The following is a 19581-nucleotide window of genomic DNA, read 5'->3' on the forward strand; positions in this document are numbered from 1 at the left end:
CCGGCCTCGCGCCGGTGTAGCTCGCGCCGGCCTGGCGCTGCTGTGGGGCGGCCTCACGGCTTCTCCACTGCCCTGGCAGCCGGCGGCGTTCAAATGGGAGTCGCAGTTTACTGTTCGCCGTGGAGGGTAGTACTGGGCTGTTGACGAGTGCTCTCGCGAATTGTCCTTCTTTCCGGCACTTGCTTTTGCGATGTTTTCGACGGTCGCCTGTTGCCATATCGGCCCGTACCACCGTGTGTCACTCCCACATGTGGAGCGCACACGCTGCAAGCATTTAGGCCCTTCGACTTGCGGTTTTTCCTTATCGCTTCTCGGCCTTTTGGCTAAGATCAAAGTGTAGTATCTGTTCTTATCAGCTTAATATCTGATACGTCCTGCATCGCAGGACCAGAATATTAAACTCATTTTTGGCTCATGACGGAGTGCTAGGGGCTTGCTCCACCTCTGTCGCGGGTTGGCCCGGCATTGCAGTACCGCCGGGATCGGCCCACCTAACATTAATTAAAACACAGCCTGAAATGGGTTAATATTCTGTAGTGATCAGATATTCCGCTGGTAGCAAAACTTGTTGTAGTTGTCGATTTGCCCAGTAGTTAGCTGCTTACACACCTCGATTTCTTGTAATTAATTTAACATTATCTTACGAAGTTTTTTTTTTTTTTTTTTTTTTTTTTGCGGTTAGCCGGAACGCTCTTGCAGCCGCATTACACTAGGCTGGTAATTTATATGGGCACAGAAGAGTGCCTTCGGATGCCTCGTTGGCGTCACATATGGTCCGGCCACAGATAATTTTAATTAAATTTTTTGGAGTTATATCCTTAGCTCCTCGCGAACGTCGTCGTCGCCGCCGCACGCACGCAGAATACGTGTGTACACACGTATGCAGTAGGCGGTGGACGATGTAAGCACTCGGCTAGGTGTAGCTCGCGCCGGCCTCGCGCCGGTGTAGCTCGCGCCGGCCTGGCGCTGCTGTGGGGCGGCCTCACGGCTTCTCCACTGCCCTGGCAGCCGGCGGCGTTCAAATGGGAGTCGCAGTTTACTGTTCGCCGTGGAGGGTAGTACTGGGCTGTTGACGAGTGCTCTCGCGAATTGTCCTTCTTTCCGGCACTTGCTTTTGCGATGTTTTCGACGGTCGCCTGTTGCCATATCGGCCCGTACCACCGTGTGTCACTCCCACATGTGGAGCGCACACGCTGCAAGCATTTAGGCCCTTCGACTTGCGGTTTTTCCTTATCGCTTCTCGGCCTTTTGGCTAAGATCAAAGTGTAGTATCTGTTCTTATCAGCTTAATATCTGATACGTCCTGCATCGCAGGACCAGAATATTAAACTCATTTTTGGCTCATGACGGAGTGCTAGGGGCTTGCTCCACCTCTGTCGCGGGTTGGCCCGGCATTGCAGTACCGCCGGGATCGGCCCACCTAACATTAATTAAAACACAGCCTGAAATGGGTTAATATTCTGTAGTGATCAGATATTCCGCTGGTAGCAAAACTTGTTGTAGTTGTCGATTTGCCCAGTAGTTAGCTGCTTACACACCTCGATTTCTTGTAATTAATTTAACATTATCTTACGAAGTTTTTTTTTTTTTTTTTTTTTTTTTGCGGTTAGCCGGAACGCTCTTGCAGCCGCATTACACTAGGCTGGTAATTTATATGGGCACAGAAGAGTGCCTTCGGATGCCTCGTTGGCGTCACATATGGTCCGGCCACAGATAATTTTAATTAAATTTTTTGGAGTTATATCCTTAGCTCCTCGCGAACGTCGTCGTCGCCGCCGCACGCACGCAGAATACGTGTGTACACACGTATGCAGTAGGCGGTGGACGATGTAAGCACTCGGCTAGGTGTAGCTCGCGCCGGCCTCGCGCCGGTGTAGCTCGCGCCGGCCTGGCGCTGCTGTGGGGCGGCCTCACGGCTTCTCCACTGCCCTGGCAGCCGGCGGCGTTCAAATGGGAGTCGCAGTTTACTGTTCGCCGTGGAGGGTAGTACTGGGCTGTTGACGAGTGCTCTCGCGAATTGTCCTTCTTTCCGGCACTTGCTTTTGCGATGTTTTCGACGGTCGCCTGTTGCCATATCGGCCCGTACCACCGTGTGTCACTCCCACATGTGGAGCGCACACGCTGCAAGCATTTAGGCCCTTCGACTTGCGGTTTTTCCTTATCGCTTCTCGGCCTTTTGGCTAAGATCAAAGTGTAGTATCTGTTCTTATCAGCTTAATATCTGATACGTCCTGCATCGCAGGACCAGAATATTAAACTCATTTTTGGCTCATGACGGAGTGCTAGGGGCTTGCTCCACCTCTGTCGCGGGTTGGCCCGGCATTGCAGTACCGCCGGGATCGGCCCACCTAACATTAATTAAAACACAGCCTGAAATGGGTTAATATTCTGTAGTGATCAGATATTCCGCTGGTAGCAAAACTTGTTGTAGTTGTCGATTTGCCCAGTAGTTAGCTGCTTACACACCTCGATTTCTTGTAATTAATTTAACATTATCTTACGAAGTTTTTTTTTTTTTTTTTTTTTTTTTGCGGTTAGCCGGAACGCTCTTGCAGCCGCATTACACTAGGCTGGTAATTTATATGGGCACAGAAGAGTGCCTTCGGATGCCTCGTTGGCGTCACATATGGTCCGGCCACAGATAATTTTAATTAAATTTTTTGGAGTTATATCCTTAGCTCCTCGCGAACGTCGTCGTCGCCGCCGCACGCACGCAGAATACGTGTGTACACACGTATGCAGTAGGCGGTGGACGATGTAAGCACTCGGCTAGGTGTAGCTCGCGCCGGCCTCGCGCCGGTGTAGCTCGCGCCGGCCTGGCGCTGCTGTGGGGCGGCCTCACGGCTTCTCCACTGCCCTGGCAGCCGGCGGCGTTCAAATGGGAGTCGCAGTTTACTGTTCGCCGTGGAGGGTAGTACTGGGCTGTTGACGAGTGCTCTCGCGAATTGTCCTTCTTTCCGGCACTTGCTTTTGCGATGTTTTCGACGGTCGCCTGTTGCCATATCGGCCCGTACCACCGTGTGTCACTCCCACATGTGGAGCGCACACGCTGCAAGCATTTAGGCCCTTCGACTTGCGGTTTTTCCTTATCGCTTCTCGGCCTTTTGGCTAAGATCAAAGTGTAGTATCTGTTCTTATCAGCTTAATATCTGATACGTCCTGCATCGCAGGACCAGAATATTAAACTCATTTTTGGCTCATGACGGAGTGCTAGGGGCTTGCTCCACCTCTGTCGCGGGTTGGCCCGGCATTGCAGTACCGCCGGGATCGGCCCACCTAACATTAATTAAAACACAGCCTGAAATGGGTTAATATTCTGTAGTGATCAGATATTCCGCTGGTAGCAAAACTTGTTGTAGTTGTCGATTTGCCCAGTAGTTAGCTGCTTACACACCTCGATTTCTTGTAATTAATTTAACATTATCTTACGAAGTTTTTTTTTTTTTTTTTTTTTTTTTGCGGTTAGCCGGAACGCTCTTGCAGCCGCATTACACTAGGCTGGTAATTTATATGGGCACAGAAGAGTGCCTTCGGATGCCTCGTTGGCGTCACATATGGTCCGGCCACAGATAATTTTAATTAAATTTTTTGGAGTTATATCCTTAGCTCCTCGCGAACGTCGTCGTCGCCGCCGCACGCACGCAGAATACGTGTGTACACACGTATGCAGTAGGCGGTGGACGATGTAAGCACTCGGCTAGGTGTAGCTCGCGCCGGCCTCGCGCCGGTGTAGCTCGCGCCGGCCTGGCGCTGCTGTGGGGCGGCCTCACGGCTTCTCCACTGCCCTGGCAGCCGGCGGCGTTCAAATGGGAGTCGCAGTTTACTGTTCGCCGTGGAGGGTAGTACTGGGCTGTTGACGAGTGCTCTCGCGAATTGTCCTTCTTTCCGGCACTTGCTTTTGCGATGTTTTCGACGGTCGCCTGTTGCCATATCGGCCCCGTACCACCGTGTGTCACTCCCACATGTGGAGCGCACACGCTGCAAGCATTTAGGCCCTTCGACTTGCGGTTTTTCCTATCGCTTCTCGGCCTTTTGGCTAAGATCAAAGTGTAGTATCTGTTCTTATCAGCTTAATATCTGATACGTCCTGCATCGCAGGACCAGGAATATTAAACTCATTTTTGGCTCATGACGGAGTGCTAGGGGCTTGCTCCACCTCTGTCGCGGGTTGGCCCGGCATTGCAGTACCGCCGGGGATCGGCCCCACCTAACATTAATTAAAACACAGCCTGAAATGGGTTAATATTCTGTAGTGATCAGATATTCCGCTGGTAGCAAAACTTGTTGTAGTTGTCGATTTGCCCAGTAGTTAGCTGCTTACACACCTCGATTTCTTGTAATTAATTTAACCATTATCTTACGAAGTTTTTTTTTTTTTTTTTTTTTTTTGCGGTTAGCCGGAACGCTCTTGCAGCCGCATTACACTAGGCTGGTAATTTATATGGGCACAGAAGAGTGCCTTCGGATGCCTCGTTGGCGTCACATATGGTCCGGCCACAGATAATTTTAATTAAATTTTTTGGAGTTATATCCTTAGCTCCTCGCGAACGTCGTCGTCGCCGCCGCACGCACGCAGAATACGTGTGTACACACGTAGTGCAGTAGGCGGTGGACGATGTAAGCACTCGGCTAGGTGTAGCTCGCGCCGGCCTCGCGCCGGTGTAGCTCGCGCCGGCCTGGGCGCTGCTGTGGGGCGGCCTCACGGCTTCTCCACTGCCCTGGCAGCCGGCGGCGTTCAAATGGGAGTCGCAGTTTACTGTTCGCCGTGGAGGGTAGTACTGGGGCTGTTGACGAGTGCTCTCGCGAATTGTCCTTCTTTCCGGCACTTGCTTTTGCGATGTTTTCGACGGTCGCCTGTTGCCATATCGGCCCGTACCACCGTGTGTCACTCCCACATGTGGAGCGCACACGCTGCAAGCATTTAGGCCCTTCGACTTGCGGTTTTTCCTATCGCTTCTCGGCCTTTTGGCTAAGATCAAAGTGTAGTATCTGTTCTTATCAGCTTAATATCTGATACGTCCTGCATCGCAGGACCAGAATATTAAACTCATTTTTTGGCTCATGACGGAGTGCTAGGGGCTTGCTCCACCTCTGTCGCGGGTTGGCCCGGCATTGCAGTACCGCCGGGATCGGCCCACCTAACATTAATTAAAACACAGCCTGAAATGGGTTAATATTCTGTAGTGATCAGATATTCCGCTGGTAGCCAAAACTTGTTGTAGTTGTCGATTTGCCCAGTAGTTAGCTGCTTACACACCTCGATTTCTTGTAATTAATTTAACATTATCTTACGAAGTTTTTTTTTTTGTTTTTTTTTTTTTGCGGTTAGCCGGAACGCTCTTGCAGCCGCATTACACTAGGCTGGTAATTTATATGGGCACAGAAGAGTGCCTTCGGATGCCTCGTTGGCGTCACATATGGTCCGGCCACAGATAATTTTAATTAAATTTTTTGGAGTTATATCCTTAGCTCCTCGCGAACGTCGTCGTCGCCGCCGCACGCACGCAGAATACGTGTGTACACACGTATGCAGTAGGCGGTGGACGATGTAAGCACTCGGCTAGGTGTAGCTCGCGCCGGCCTCGCGCCGGTGTAGCTCGCGCCGCCTGGCGCTGCTGTGGGGCGGCCTCACGGCTTCTCCACTGCCCTGGCAGCCGGCGGCGTTCAAATGGGAGTCGCAGTTTACTGTTCGCCGTGGAGGTAGTACTGGGCTGTTGACGAGTGCTCTCGCGAATTGTCCTTCTTTCCGGCACTTGCTTTTGCGATGTTTTCGACGGTCGCCTGTTGCCATATCGGCCCGTACCACCGTGTGTCACTCCCACATGTGGAGCGCACACGCTGCAAGCATTTAGGCCTTCGACTTGCGGTTTTTCCCTTATCGCTTCTCGGCTTTTGGCTAAGATCAAAGTGTAGTATCTGTTCTTATCAGCTTAATATCTGATACGTCCTGCATCGCAGGACCAGAATATTAAACTCATTTTTGGCTCATGACGGAGTGCTAGGGGCTTGCTCCACCTCTGTCGCGGGTTGGCCCGGCATTGCAGTACCGCCGGGATCGGCCCACCTAACATTAATTAAAACACAGCCTGAAATGGTTAATATTCTGTAGTGATCAGATATTCCGCTGGTAGCAAAACTTGTTGTAGTTGTCGATTTGCCCAGTAGTTAGCTGCTTACACACCTCGATTTCTTGTAATTAATTTAACATTATCTTACGAAGTTTTTTTTTTTTTTTTTTTTTTTTTGCGGTTAGCCGGAACGCTCTTGCAGCCGCATTACACTAGGCTGGTAATTTATATGGGCACAGAAGAGTGCCTTCGGATGCCTCGTTGGCGTCACATATGGTCCGGCCACAGATAATTTTAATTAAATTTTTTGGAGTTATATCCTTAGCTCCTCGCGAACGTCGTCGTCGCCGCCGCACGCACGCAGAATACGTGTGTACACACGTATGCAGTACACGTATGCAGTAGGCGGTGGACGATGTAAGCACTCGGCTAGGTGTAGCTCGCGCCGGCCTCGCGCCGGTGTAGCTCGCGCCGGCCTGGCGCTGCTGTGGGGCGGCCTCACGGCTTCTCCACTGCCCTGGCAGCCGGCGGCGTTCAAATGGGAGTCGCAGTTTACTGTTCGCCGTGGAGGGTAGTACTGGGCTGTTGACGAGTGCTCTCGCGAATTGTCCTTCTTTCCGGCACTTGCTTTTGCGATGTTTTCGACGGTCGCCTGTTGCCATATCGGCCCGTACCACCGTGTGTCACTCCCACATGTGGAGCGCACACGCTGCAAGCATTTAGGCCCTTCGACTTGCGGTTTTTCCTTATCGCTTCTCGGCCTTTTGGCTAAGATCAAAGTGTAGTATCTGTTCTTATCAGCTTAATATCTGATACGTCCTGCATCGCAGGACCAGAATATTAAACTCATTTTTGGCTCATGACGGAGTGCTAGGGGCTTGCTCCACCTCTGTCGCGGGTTGGCCCGGCATTGCAGTACCGCCGGGATCGGCCCACCTAACATTAATTAAAACACAGCCTGAAATGGGTTAATATTCTGTAGTGATCAGATATTCCGCTGGTAGCAAAACTTGTTGTAGTTGTCGATTTGCCCAGTAGTTAGCTGCTTACACACCTCGATTTCTTGTAATTAATTTAACATTATCTTACGAAGTTTTTTTTTTTTTTTTTTTTTTTTTTGCGGTTAGCCGGAACGCTCTTGCAGCCGCATTACACTAGGCTGGTAATTTATATGGGCACAGAAGAGTGCCTTCGGATGCCTCGTTGGCGTCACATATGGTCCGGCCACAGATAATTTTAATTAAATTTTTTGGAGTTATATCCTTAGCTCCTCGCGAACGTCGTCGTCGCCGCCGCACGCACGCAGAATACGTGTGTACACACGTATGCAGTAGGCGGTGGACGATGTAAGCACTCGGCTAGGTGTAGCTCGCGCCGGCCTCGCGCCGGTGTAGCTCGCGCCGGCCTGGCGCTGCTGTGGGGCGGCCTCACGGCTTCTCCACTGCCCTGGCAGCCGGCGGCGTTCAAATGGGAGTCGCAGTTTACTGTTCGCCGTGGAGGGTAGTACTGGGCTGTTGACGAGTGCTCTCGCGAATTGTCCTTCTTTCCGGCACTTGCTTTTGCGATGTTTTCGACGGTCGCCTGTTGCCATATCGGCCCGTACCACCGTGTGTCACTCCCACATGTGGAGCGCACACGCTGCAAGCATTTAGGCCCTTCGACTTGCGGTTTTTCCTTATCGCTTCTCGGCCTTTTGGCTAAGATCAAAGTGTAGTATCTGTTCTTATCAGCTTAATATCTGATACGTCCTGCATCGCAGGACCAGAATATTAAACTCATTTTTGGCTCATGACGGAGTGCTAGGGGCTTGCTCCACCTCTGTCGCGGGTTGGCCCGGCATTGCAGTACCGCCGGGATCGGCCCACCTAACATTAATTAAAACACAGCCTGAAATGGGTTAATATTCTGTAGTGATCAGATATTCCGCTGGTAGCAAAACTTGTTGTAGTTGTCGATTTGCCCAGTAGTTAGCTGCTTACACACCTCGATTTCTTGTAATTAATTTAACATTATCTTACGAAGTTTTTTTTTTTTTTTTTTTTTTTTTGCGGTTAGCCGGAACGCTCTTGCAGCCGCATTACACTAGGCTGGTAATTTATATGGGCACAGAAGAGTGCCTTCGGATGCCTCGTTGGCGTCACATATGGTCCGGCCACAGATAATTTTAATTAAATTTTTTGGAGTTATATCCTTAGCTCCTCGCGAACGTCGTCGTCGCCGCCGCACGCACGCAGAATACGTGTGTACACACGTATGCAGTAGGCGGTGGACGATGTAAGCACTCGGCTAGGTGTAGCTCGCGCCGGCCTCGCGCCGGTGTAGCTCGCGCCGGCCTGGCGCTGCTGTGGGGCGGCCTCACGGCTTCTCCACTGCCCTGGCAGCCGGCGGCGTTCAAATGGGAGTCGCAGTTTACTGTTCGCCGTGGAGGGTAGTACTGGGCTGTTGACGAGTGCTCTCGCGAATTGTCCTTCTTTCCGGCACTTGCTTTTGCGATGTTTTCGACGGTCGCCTGTTGCCATATCGGCCCGTACCACCGTGTGTCACTCCCACATGTGGAGCGCACACGCTGCAAGCATTTAGGCCCTTCGACTTGCGGTTTTTCCTTATCGCTTCTCGGCCTTTTGGCTAAGATCAAAGTGTAGTATCTGTTCTTATCAGCTTAATATCTGATACGTCCTGCATCGCAGGACCAGAATATTAAACTCATTTTTGGCTCATGACGGAGTGCTAGGGGCTTGCTCCACCTCTGTCGCGGGTTGGCCCGGCATTGCAGTACCGCCGGGATCGGCCCACCTAACATTAATTAAAACACAGCCTGAAATGGGTTAATATTCTGTAGTGATCAGATATTCCGCTGGTAGCAAAACTTGTTGTAGTTGTCGATTTGCCCAGTAGTTAGCTGCTTACACACCTCGATTTCTTGTAATTAATTTAACATTATCTTACGAAGTTTTTTTTTTTTTTTTTTTTTTTTTGCGGTTAGCCGGAACGCTCTTGCAGCCGCATTACACTAGGCTGGTAATTTATATGGGCACAGAAGAGTGCCTTCGGATGCCTCGTTGGCGTCACATATGGTCCGGCCACAGATAATTTTAATTAAATTTTTTGGAGTTATATCCTTAGCTCCTCGCGAACGTCGTCGTCGCCGCCGCACGCACGCAGAATACGTGTGTACACACGTATGCAGTAGGCGGTGGACGATGTAAGCACTCGGCTAGGTGTAGCTCGCGCCGGCCTCGCGCCGGTGTAGCTCGCGCCGGCCTGGCGCTGCTGTGGGGCGGCCTCACGGCTTCTCCACTGCCCTGGCAGCCGGCGGCGTTCAAATGGGAGTCGCAGTTTACTGTTCGCCGTGGAGGGTAGTACTGGGCTGTTGACGAGTGCTCTCGCGAATTGTCCTTCTTTCCGGCACTTGCTTTTGCGATGTTTTCGACGGTCGCCTGTTGCCATATCGGCCCGTACCACCGTGTGTCACTCCCACATGTGGAGCGCACACGCTGCAAGCATTTAGGCCCTTCGACTTGCGGTTTTTCCTTATCGCTTCTCGGCCTTTTGGCTAAGATCAAAGTGTAGTATCTGTTCTTATCAGCTTAATATCTGATACGTCCTGCATCGCAGGACCAGAATATTAAACTCATTTTTGGCTCATGACGGAGTGCTAGGGGCTTGCTCCACCTCTGTCGCGGGTTGGCCCGGCATTGCAGTACCGCCGGGATCGGCCCACCTAACATTAATTAAAACACAGCCTGAAATGGGTTAATATTCTGTAGTGATCAGATATTCCGCTGGTAGCAAAACTTGTTGTAGTTGTCGATTTGCCCAGTAGTTAGCTGCTTACACACCTCGATTTCTTGTAATTAATTTAACATTATCTTACGAAGTTTTTTTTTTTTTTTTTTTTTTTTTGCGGTTAGCCGGAACGCTCTTGCAGCCGCATTACACTAGGCTGGTAATTTATATGGGCACAGAAGAGTGCCTTCGGATGCCTCGTTGGCGTCACATATGGTCCGGCCACAGATAATTTTAATTAAATTTTTTGGAGTTATATCCTTAGCTCCTCGCGAACGTCGTCGTCGCCGCCGCACGCACGCAGAATACGTGTGTACACACGTATGCAGTAGGCGGTGGACGATGTAAGCACTCGGCTAGGTGTAGCTCGCGCCGGCCTCGCGCCGGTGTAGCTCGCGCCGGCCTGGCGCTGCTGTGGGGCGGCCTCACGGCTTCTCCACTGCCCTGGCAGCCGGCGGCGTTCAAATGGGAGTCGCAGTTTACTGTTCGCCGTGGAGGGTAGTACTGGGCTGTTGACGAGTGCTCTCGCGAATTGTCCTTCTTTCCGGCACTTGCTTTTGCGATGTTTTCGACGGTCGCCTGTTGCCATATCGGCCCGTACCACCGTGTGTCACTCCCACATGTGGAGCGCACACGCTGCAAGCATTTAGGCCCTTCGACTTGCGGTTTTTCCTTATCGCTTCTCGGCCTTTTGGCTAAGATCAAAGTGTAGTATCTGTTCTTATCAGCTTAATATCTGATACGTCCTGCATCGCAGGACCAGAATATTAAACTCATTTTTGGCTCATGACGGAGTGCTAGGGGCTTGCTCCACCTCTGTCGCGGGTTGGCCCGGCATTGCAGTACCGCCGGGATCGGCCCACCTAACATTAATTAAAACACAGCCTGAAATGGGTTAATATTCTGTAGTGATCAGATATTCCGCTGGTAGCAAAACTTGTTGTAGTTGTCGATTTGCCCAGTAGTTAGCTGCTTACACACCTCGATTTCTTGTAATTAATTTAACATTATCTTACGAAGTTTTTTTTTTTTTTTTTTTTTTTTTGCGGTTAGCCGGAACGCTCTTGCAGCCGCATTACACTAGGCTGGTAATTTATATGGGCACAGAAGAGTGCCTTCGGATGCCTCGTTGGCGTCACATATGGTCCGGCCACAGATAATTTTAATTAAATTTTTTGGAGTTATATCCTTAGCTCCTCGCGAACGTCGTCGTCGCCGCCGCACGCACGCAGAATACGTGTGTACACACGTATGCAGTAGGCGGTGGACGATGTAAGCACTCGGCTAGGTGTAGCTCGCGCCGGCCTCGCGCCGGTGTAGCTCGCGCCGGCCTGGCGCTGCTGTGGGGCGGCCTCACGGCTTCTCCACTGCCCTGGCAGCCGGCGGCGTTCAAATGGGAGTCGCAGTTTACTGTTCGCCGTGGAGGGTAGTACTGGGCTGTTGACGAGTGCTCTCGCGAATTGTCCTTCTTTCCGGCACTTGCTTTTGCGATGTTTTCGACGGTCGCCTGTTGCCATATCGGCCCGTACCACCGTGTGTCACTCCCACATGTGGAGCGCACACGCTGCAAGCATTTAGGCCCTTCGACTTGCGGTTTTTCCTTATCGCTTCTCGGCCTTTTGGCTAAGATCAAAGTGTAGTATCTGTTCTTATCAGCTTAATATCTGATACGTCCTGCATCGCAGGACCAGAATATTAAACTCATTTTTGGCTCATGACGGAGTGCTAGGGGCTTGCTCCACCTCTGTCGCGGGTTGGCCCGGCATTGCAGTACCGCCGGGATCGGCCCACCTAACATTAATTAAAACACAGCCTGAAATGGGTTAATATTCTGTAGTGATCAGATATTCCGCTGGTAGCAAAACTTGTTGTAGTTGTCGATTTGCCCAGTAGTTAGCTGCTTACACACCTCGATTTCTTGTAATTAATTTAACATTATCTTACGAAGTTTTTTTTTTTTTTTTTTTTATTTTTGCGGTTAGCCGGAACGCTCTTGCAGCCGCATTACACTAGGCTGGTAATTTATATGGGCACAGAAGAGTGCCTTCGGATGCCTCGTTGGCGTCACATATGGTCCGGCCACAGATAATTTTAATTAAATTTTTTGGAGTTATATCCTTAGCTCCTCGCGAACGTCGTCGTCGCCGCCGCACGCACGCAGAATACGTGTGTACACACGTATGCAGTAGGCGGTGGACGATGTAAGCACTCGGCTAGGTGTAGCTCGCGCCGGCCTCGCGCCGGTGTAGCTCGCGCCGGCCTGGCGCTGCTGTGGGGCGGCCTCACGGCTTCTCCACTGCCCTGGCAGCCGGCGGCGTTCAAATGGGAGTCGCAGTTTACTGTTCGCCGTGGAGGGTAGTACTGGGCTGTTGACGAGTGCTCTCGCGAATTGTCCTTCTTTCCGGCACTTGCTTTTGCGATGTTTTCGACGGTCGCCTGTTGCCATATCGGCCCGTACCACCGTGTGTCACTCCCACATGTGGAGCGCACACGCTGCAAGCATTTAGGCCCTTCGACTTGCGGTTTTTCCTTATCGCTTCTCGGCCTTTTGGCTAAGATCAAAGTGTAGTATCTGTTCTTATCAGCTTAATATCTGATACGTCCTGCATCGCAGGACCAGAATATTAAACTCATTTTTGGCTCATGACGGAGTGCTAGGGGCTTGCTCCACCTCTGTCGCGGGTTGGCCCGGCATTGCAGTACCGCCGGGATCGGCCCACCTAACATTAATTAAAACACAGCCTGAAATGGGTTAATATTCTGTAGTGATCAGATATTCCGCTGGTAGCAAAACTTGTTGTAGTTGTCGATTTGCCCAGTAGTTAGCTGCTTACACACCTCGATTTCTTGTAATTAATTTAACATTATCTTACGAAGTTTTTTTTTTTTTTTTTTTTTTTGCGGTTAGCCGGAACGCTCTTGCAGCCGCATTACACTAGGCTGGTAATTTATATGGGCACAGAAGAGTGCCTTCGGATGCCTCGTTGGCGTCACATATGGTCCGGCCACAGATAATTTTAATTAAATTTTTTGGAGTTATATCCTTAGCTCCTCGCGAACGTCGTCGTCGCCGCCGCACGCACGCAGAATACGTGTGTACACACGTATGCAGTAGGCGGTGGACGATGTAAGCACTCGGCTAGGTGTAGCTCGCGCCGGCCTCGCGCCGGTGTAGCTCGCGCCGGCCTGGCGCTGCTGTGGGGCGGCCTCACGGCTTCTCCACTGCCCTGGCAGCCGGCGGCGTTCAAATGGGAGTCGCAGTTTACTGTTCGCCGTGGAGGGTAGTACTGGGCTGTTGACGAGTGCTCTCGCGAATTGTCCTTCTTTCCGGCACTTGCTTTTGCGATGTTTTCGACGGTCGCCTGTTGCCATATCGGCCCGTACCACCGTGTGTCACTCCCACATGTGGAGCGCACACGCTGCAAGCATTTAGGCCCTTCGACTTGCGGTTTTTCCTTATCGCTTCTCGGCCTTTTGGCTAAGATCAAAGTGTAGTATCTGTTCTTATCAGCTTAATATCTGATACGTCCTGCATCGCAGGACCAGAATATTAAACTCATTTTTGGCTCATGACGGAGTGCTAGGGGCTTGCTCCACCTCTGTCGCGGGTTGGCCCGGCATTGCAGTACCGCCGGGATCGGCCCACCTAACATTAATTAAAACACAGCCTGAAATGGGTTAATATTCTGTAGTGATCAGATATTCCGCTGGTAGCAAAACTTGTTGTAGTTGTCGATTTGCCCAGTAGTTAGCTGCTTACACACCTCGATTTCTTGTAATTAATTTAACATTATCTTACGAAGTTTTTTTTTTTTTTTTGCGGTTAGCCGGAACGCTCTTGCAGCCGCATTACACTAGGCTGGTAATTTATATGGGCACAGAAGAGTGCCTTCGGATGCCTCGTTGGCGTCACATATGGTCCGGCCACAGATAATTTTAATTAAATTTTTTGGAGTTATATCCTTAGCTCCTCGCGAACGTCGTCGTCGCCGCCGCACGCACGCAGAATACGTGTGTACACACGTATGCAGTAGGCGGTGGACGATGTAAGCACTCGGCTAGGTGTAGCTCGCGCCGGCCTCGCGCCGGTGTAGCTCGCGCCGGCCTGGCGCTGCTGTGGGGCGGCCTCACGGCTTCTCCACTGCCCTGGCAGCCGGCGGCGTTCAAATGGGAGTCGCAGTTTACTGTTCGCCGTGGAGGGTAGTACTGGGCTGTTGACGAGTGCTCTCGCGAATTGTCCTTCTTTCCGGCACTTGCTTTTGCGATGTTTTCGACGGTCGCCTGTTGCCATATCGGCCCGTACCACCGTGTGTCACTCCCACATGTGGAGCGCACACGCTGCAAGCATTTAGGCCCTTCGACTTGCGGTTTTTCCTTATCGCTTCTCGGCCTTTTGGCTAAGATCAAAGTGTAGTATCTGTTCTTATCAGCTTAATATCTGATACGTCCTGCATCGCAGGACCAGAATATTAAACTCATTTTTGGCTCATGACGGAGTGCTAGGGGCTTGCTCCACCTCTGTCGCGGGTTGGCCCGGCATTGCAGTACCGCCGGGATCGGCCCACCTAACATTAATTAAAACACAGCCTGAAATGGGTTAATATTCTGTAGTGATCAGATATTCCGCTGGTAGCAAAACTTGTTGTAGTTGTCGATTTGCCCAGTAGTTAGCTGCTTACACACCTCGATTTCTTGTAATTAATTTAACATTATCTTACGAAGTTTTTTTTTTTTTTTTTTTTTTTTTGCGGTTAGCCGGAACGCTCTTGCAGCCGCATTACACTAGGCTGGTAATTTATATGGGCACAGAAGAGTGCCTTCGGATGCCTCGTTGGCGTCACATATGGTCCGGCCACAGATAATTTTAATTAAATTTTTTGGAGTTATATCCTTAGCTCCTCGCGAACGTCGTCGTCGCCGCCGCACGCACGCAGAATACGTGTGTACACACGTATGCAGTAGGCGGTGGACGATGTAAGCACTCGGCTAGGTGTAGCTCGCGCCGGCCTCGCGCCGGTGTAGCTCGCGCCGGCCTGGCGCTGCTGTGGGGCGGCCTCACGGCTTCTCCACTGCCCTGGCAGCCGGCGGCGTTCAAATGGGAGTCGCAGTTTACTGTTCGCCGTGGAGGGTAGTACTGGGCTGTTGACGAGTGCTCTCGCGAATTGTCCTTCTTTCCGGCACTTGCTTTTGCGATGTTTTCGACGGTCGCCTGTTGCCATATCGGCCCGTACCACCGTGTGTCACTCCCACATGTGGAGCGCACACGCTGCAAGCATTTAGGCCCTTCGACTTGCGGTTTTTCCTTATCGCTTCTCGGCCTTTTGGCTAAGATCAAAGTGTAGTATCTGTTCTTATCAGCTTAATATCTGATACGTCCTGCATCGCAGGACCAGAATATTAAACTCATTTTTGGCTCATGACGGAGTGCTAGGGGCTTGCTCCACCTCTGTCGCGGGTTGGCCCGGCATTGCAGTACCGCCGGGATCGGCCCACCTAACATTAATTAAAACACAGCCTGAAATGGGTTAATATTCTGTAGTGATCAGATATTCCGCTGGTAGCAAAACTTGTTGTAGTTGTCGATTTGCCCAGTAGTTAGCTGCTTACACACCTCGATTTCTTGTAATTAATTTAACATTATCTTACGAAGTTTTTTTTTTTTTTTTTTTTTTTTTGCGGTTAGCCGGAACGCTCTTGCAGCCGCATTACACTAGGCTGGTAATTTATATGGGCACAGAAGAGTGCCTTCGGATGCCTCGTTGGCGTCACATATGGTCCGGCCACAGATAATTTTAATTAAATTTTTTGGAGTTATATCCTTAGCTCCTCGCGAACGTCGTCGTCGCCGCCGCACGCACGCAGAATACGTGTGTACACACGTATGCAGTAGGCGGTGGACGATGTAAGCACTCGGCTAGGTGTAGCTCGCGCCGGCCTCGCGCCGGTGTAGCTCGCGCCGGCCTGGCGCTGCTGTGGGGCGGCCTCACGGCTTCTCCACTGCCCTGGCAGCCGGCGGCGTTCAAATGGGAGTCGCAGTTTACTGTTCGCCGTGGAGGGTAGTACTGGGCTGTTGACGAGTGCTCTCGCGAATTGTCCTTCTTTCCGGCACTTGCTTTTGCGATGTTTTCGACGGTCGCCTGTTGCCATATCGGCCCGTACCACCGTGTGTCACTCCCACATGTGGAGCGCACACGCTGCAAGCATTTAGGCCCTTCGACTTGCGGTTTTTCCTTATCGCTTCTCGGCCTTTTGGCTAAGATCAAAGTGTAGTATCTGTTCTTATCAGCTTAATATCTGATACGTCCTGCATCGCAGGACCAGAATATTAAACTCATTTTTGGCTCATGACGGAGTGCTAGGGGCTTGCTCCACCTCTGTCGCGGGTTGGCCCGGCATTGCAGTACCGCCGGGATCGGCCCACCTAACATTAATTAAAACACAGCCTGAAATGGGTTAATATTCTGTAGTGATCAGATATTCCGCTGGTAGCAAAACTTGTTGTAGTTGTCGATTTGCCCAGTAGTTAGCTGCTTACACACCTCGATTTCTTGTAATTAATTTAACATTATCTTACGAAGTTTTTTTTTTTTTTTTTTTTTTTTTGCGGTTAGCCGGAACGCTCTTGCAGCCGCATTACACTAGGCTGGTAATTTATATGGGCACAGAAGAGTGCCTTCGGATGCCTCGTTGGCGTCACATATGGTCCGGCCACAGATAATTTTAATTAAATTTTTTGGAGTTATATCCTTAGCTCCTCGCGAACGTCGTCGTCGCCGCCGCACGCACGCAGAATACGTGTGTACACACGTATGCAGTAGGCGGTGGACGATGTAAGCACTCGGCTAGGTGTAGCTCGCGCCGGCCTCGCGCCGGTGTAGCTCGCGCCGGCCTGGCGCTGCTGTGGGGCGGCCTCACGGCTTCTCCACTGCCCTGGCAGCCGGCGGCGTTCAAATGGGAGTCGCAGTTTACTGTTCGCCGTGGAGGGTAGTACTGGGCTGTTGACGAGTGCTCTCGCGAATTGTCCTTCTTTCCGGCACTTGCTTTTGCGATGTTTTCGACGGTCGCCTGTTGCCATATCGGCCCGTACCACCGTGTGTCACTCCCACATGTGGAGCGCACACGCTGCAAGCATTTAGGCCCTTCGACTTGCGGTTTTTCCTTATCGCTTCTCGGCCTTTTGGCTAAGATCAAAGTGTAGTATCTGTTCTTATCAGCTTAATATCTGATACGTCCTGCATCGCAGGACCAGAATATTAAACTCATTTTTGGCTCATGACGGAGTGCTAGGGGCTTGCTCCACCTCTGTCGCGGGTTGGCCCGGCATTGCAGTACCGCCGGGATCGGCCCACCTAACATTAATTAAAACACAGCCTGAAATGGGTTAATATTCTGTAGTGATCAGATATTCCGCTGGTAGCAAAACTTGTTGTAGTTGTCGATTTGCCCAGTAGTTAGCTGCTTACACACCTCGATTTCTTGTAATTAATTTAACATTATCTTACGAAGTTTTTTTTTTTTTTTTTTTTTTTTTGCGGTTAGCCGGAACGCTCTTGCAGCCGCATTACACTAGGCTGGTAATTTATATGGGCACAGAAGAGTGCCTTCGGATGCCTCGTTGGCGTCACATATGGTCCGGCCACAGATAATTTTAATTAAATTTTTTGGAGTTATATCCTTAGCTCCTCGCGAACGTCGTCGTCGCCGCCGCACGCACGCAGAATACGTGTGTACACACGTATGCAGTAGGCGGTGGACGATGTAAGCACTCGGCTAGGTGTAGCTCGCGCCGGCCTCGCGCCGGTGTAGCTCGCGCCGGCCTGGCGCTGCTGTGGGGCGGCCTCACGGCTTCTCCACTGCCCTGGCAGCCGGCGGCGTTCAAATGGGAGTCGCAGTTTACTGTTCGCCGTGGAGGGTAGTACTGGGCTGTTGACGAGTGCTCTCGCGAATTGTCCTTCTTTCCGGCACTTGCTTTTGCGATGTTTTCGACGGTCGCCTGTTGCCATATCGGCCCGTACCACCGTGTGTCACTCCCACATGTGGAGCGCACACGCTGCAAGCATTTAGGCCCTTCGACTTGCGGTTTTTCCTTATCGCTTCTCGGCCTTTTGGCTAAGATCAAAGTGTAGTATCTGTTCTTATCAGCTTAATATCTGATACGTCCTGCATCGCAGGACCAGAATATTAAACTCATTTTTGGCTCATGACGGAGTGCTAGGGGCTTGCTCCACCTCTGTCGCGGGTTGGCCCGGCATTGCAGTACCGCCGGGATCGGCCCACCTAACATTAATTAAAACACAGCCTGAAATGGGTTAATATTCTGTAGTGATCAGATATTCCGCTGGTAGCAAAACTTGTTGTAGTTGTCGATTTGCCCAGTAGTTAGCTGCTTACACACCTCGATTTCTTGTAATTAATTTAACATTATCTTACGAAGTTTTTTTTTTTTTTTTTTTTTTTTTGCGGTTAGCCGGAACGCTCTTGCAGCCGCATTACACTAGGCTGGTAATTTATATGGGCACAGAAGAGTGCCTTCGGATGCCTCGTTGGCGTCACATATGGTCCGGCCACAGATAATTTTAATTAAATTTTTTGGAGTTATATCCTTAGCTCCTCGCGAACGTCGTCGTCGCCGCCGCACGCACGCAGAATACGTGTGTACACACGTATGCAGTAGGCGGTGGACGATGTAAGCACTCGGCTAGGTGTAGCTCGCGCCGGCCTCGCGCCGGTGTAGCTCGCGCCGGCCTGGCGCTGCTGTGGGGCGGCCTCACGGCTTCTCCACTGCCCTGGCAGCCGGCGGCGTTCAAATGGGAGTCGCAGTTTACTGTTCGCCGTGGAGGGTAGTACTGGGCTGTTGACGAGTGCTCTCGCGAATTGTCCTTCTTTCCGGCACTTGCTTTTGCGATGTTTTCGACGGTCGCCTGTTGCCATATCGGCCCGTACCACCGTGTGTCACTCCCACATGTGGAGCGCACACGCTGCAAGCATTTAGGCCCTTCGACTTGCGGTTTTTCCTTATCGCTTCTCGGCCTTTTGGCTAAGATCAAAGTGTAGTATCTGTTCTTATCAGCTTAATATCTGATACGTCCTGCATCGCAGGACCAGAATATTAAACTCATTTTTGGCTCATGACGGAGTGCTAGGGGCTTGCTCCACCTCTGTCGCGGGTTGGCCCGGCATTGCAGTACCGCCGGGATCGGCCCACCTAACATTAATTAAAACACAGCCTGAAATGGGTTAATATTCTGTAGTGATCAGATATTCCGCTGGTAGCAAAACTTGTTGTAGTTGTCGATTTGCCCAGTAGTTAGCTGCTTACACACCTCGATTTCTTGTAATTAATTTAACATTATCTTACGAAGTTTTTTTTTTTTTTTTTTTTTTGCGGTTAGCCGGAACGCTCTTGCAGCCGCATTACACTAGGCTGGTAATTTATATGGGCACAGAAGAGTGCCTTCGGATGCCTCGTTGGCGTCACATATGGTCCGGCCACAGATAATTTTAATTAAATTTTTTGGAGTTATATCCTTAGCTCCTCGCGAACGTCGTCGTCGCCGCCGCACGCACGCAGAATACGTGTGTACACACGTATGCAGTAGGCGGTGGACGATGTAAGCACTCGGCTAGGTGTAGCTCGCGCCGGCCTCGCGCCGGTGTAGCTCGCGCCGGCCTGGCGCTGCTGTGGGGCGGCCTCACGGCTTCTCCACTGCCCTGGCAGCCGGCGGCG

At 51.1% G+C, this 19581-nt stretch overlaps 21 non-coding genes across 21 annotated transcripts; all 21 read left to right on the forward strand.

The window, feature by feature from the left end:
• The first annotated feature begins 303 nt into the window (after positions 1-303).
• On the forward strand, positions 304-496 carry LOC124563497. The gene has a single exon (XR_006970229.1). It is a non-coding gene; the product is annotated as a U2 spliceosomal RNA (small nuclear RNA).
• A 736-nt stretch (positions 497-1232) lies between these two features.
• LOC124563498 lies at positions 1233-1425 on the forward strand. Its single transcript, XR_006970230.1, has one exon. It is a non-coding gene; the product is annotated as a U2 spliceosomal RNA (small nuclear RNA).
• Positions 1426-2160: 735 nt separating this feature from the next.
• Positions 2161-2353, forward strand: LOC124563499. The gene has a single exon (XR_006970231.1). It is a non-coding gene; the product is annotated as a U2 spliceosomal RNA (small nuclear RNA).
• A 735-nt stretch (positions 2354-3088) lies between these two features.
• On the forward strand, positions 3089-3281 carry LOC124563500. The gene has a single exon (XR_006970232.1). It is a non-coding gene; the product is annotated as a U2 spliceosomal RNA (small nuclear RNA).
• Positions 3282-4016: 735 nt separating this feature from the next.
• On the forward strand, positions 4017-4211 carry LOC124563520. Its single transcript, XR_006970250.1, has one exon. It is a non-coding gene; the product is annotated as a U2 spliceosomal RNA (small nuclear RNA).
• Positions 4212-4949: 738 nt separating this feature from the next.
• LOC124563519 lies at positions 4950-5143 on the forward strand. Its single transcript, XR_006970249.1, has one exon. It is a non-coding gene; the product is annotated as a U2 spliceosomal RNA (small nuclear RNA).
• Positions 5144-5877: 734 nt separating this feature from the next.
• On the forward strand, positions 5878-6069 carry LOC124563522. The gene has a single exon (XR_006970252.1). It is a non-coding gene; the product is annotated as a U2 spliceosomal RNA (small nuclear RNA).
• A 747-nt stretch (positions 6070-6816) lies between these two features.
• Positions 6817-7009, forward strand: LOC124563501. The gene has a single exon (XR_006970233.1). It is a non-coding gene; the product is annotated as a U2 spliceosomal RNA (small nuclear RNA).
• A 736-nt stretch (positions 7010-7745) lies between these two features.
• LOC124563502 lies at positions 7746-7938 on the forward strand. Its single transcript, XR_006970234.1, has one exon. It is a non-coding gene; the product is annotated as a U2 spliceosomal RNA (small nuclear RNA).
• Positions 7939-8673: 735 nt separating this feature from the next.
• Positions 8674-8866, forward strand: LOC124563503. The gene has a single exon (XR_006970235.1). It is a non-coding gene; the product is annotated as a U2 spliceosomal RNA (small nuclear RNA).
• Positions 8867-9601: 735 nt separating this feature from the next.
• Positions 9602-9794, forward strand: LOC124563504. Its single transcript, XR_006970236.1, has one exon. It is a non-coding gene; the product is annotated as a U2 spliceosomal RNA (small nuclear RNA).
• Positions 9795-10529: 735 nt separating this feature from the next.
• LOC124563507 lies at positions 10530-10722 on the forward strand. Its single transcript, XR_006970238.1, has one exon. It is a non-coding gene; the product is annotated as a U2 spliceosomal RNA (small nuclear RNA).
• Positions 10723-11457: 735 nt separating this feature from the next.
• LOC124563508 lies at positions 11458-11650 on the forward strand. The gene has a single exon (XR_006970239.1). It is a non-coding gene; the product is annotated as a U2 spliceosomal RNA (small nuclear RNA).
• Positions 11651-12386: 736 nt separating this feature from the next.
• Positions 12387-12579, forward strand: LOC124563509. Its single transcript, XR_006970240.1, has one exon. It is a non-coding gene; the product is annotated as a U2 spliceosomal RNA (small nuclear RNA).
• A 733-nt stretch (positions 12580-13312) lies between these two features.
• On the forward strand, positions 13313-13505 carry LOC124563510. The gene has a single exon (XR_006970241.1). It is a non-coding gene; the product is annotated as a U2 spliceosomal RNA (small nuclear RNA).
• A 726-nt stretch (positions 13506-14231) lies between these two features.
• LOC124563511 lies at positions 14232-14424 on the forward strand. Its single transcript, XR_006970242.1, has one exon. It is a non-coding gene; the product is annotated as a U2 spliceosomal RNA (small nuclear RNA).
• A 735-nt stretch (positions 14425-15159) lies between these two features.
• Positions 15160-15352, forward strand: LOC124563512. Its single transcript, XR_006970243.1, has one exon. It is a non-coding gene; the product is annotated as a U2 spliceosomal RNA (small nuclear RNA).
• A 735-nt stretch (positions 15353-16087) lies between these two features.
• On the forward strand, positions 16088-16280 carry LOC124563513. Its single transcript, XR_006970244.1, has one exon. It is a non-coding gene; the product is annotated as a U2 spliceosomal RNA (small nuclear RNA).
• Positions 16281-17015: 735 nt separating this feature from the next.
• Positions 17016-17208, forward strand: LOC124563514. Its single transcript, XR_006970245.1, has one exon. It is a non-coding gene; the product is annotated as a U2 spliceosomal RNA (small nuclear RNA).
• Positions 17209-17943: 735 nt separating this feature from the next.
• Positions 17944-18136, forward strand: LOC124563515. Its single transcript, XR_006970246.1, has one exon. It is a non-coding gene; the product is annotated as a U2 spliceosomal RNA (small nuclear RNA).
• A 735-nt stretch (positions 18137-18871) lies between these two features.
• On the forward strand, positions 18872-19064 carry LOC124563517. The gene has a single exon (XR_006970247.1). It is a non-coding gene; the product is annotated as a U2 spliceosomal RNA (small nuclear RNA).
• Positions 19065-19581: the final 517 nt, after the last annotated feature.

This window comes from Schistocerca americana, unplaced genomic scaffold, assembly GCF_021461395.2.
Source record: "Schistocerca americana isolate TAMUIC-IGC-003095 unplaced genomic scaffold, iqSchAmer2.1 HiC_scaffold_1224, whole genome shotgun sequence".
Lineage (NCBI taxonomy): Eukaryota > Metazoa > Arthropoda > Insecta > Orthoptera > Acrididae > Schistocerca > Schistocerca americana.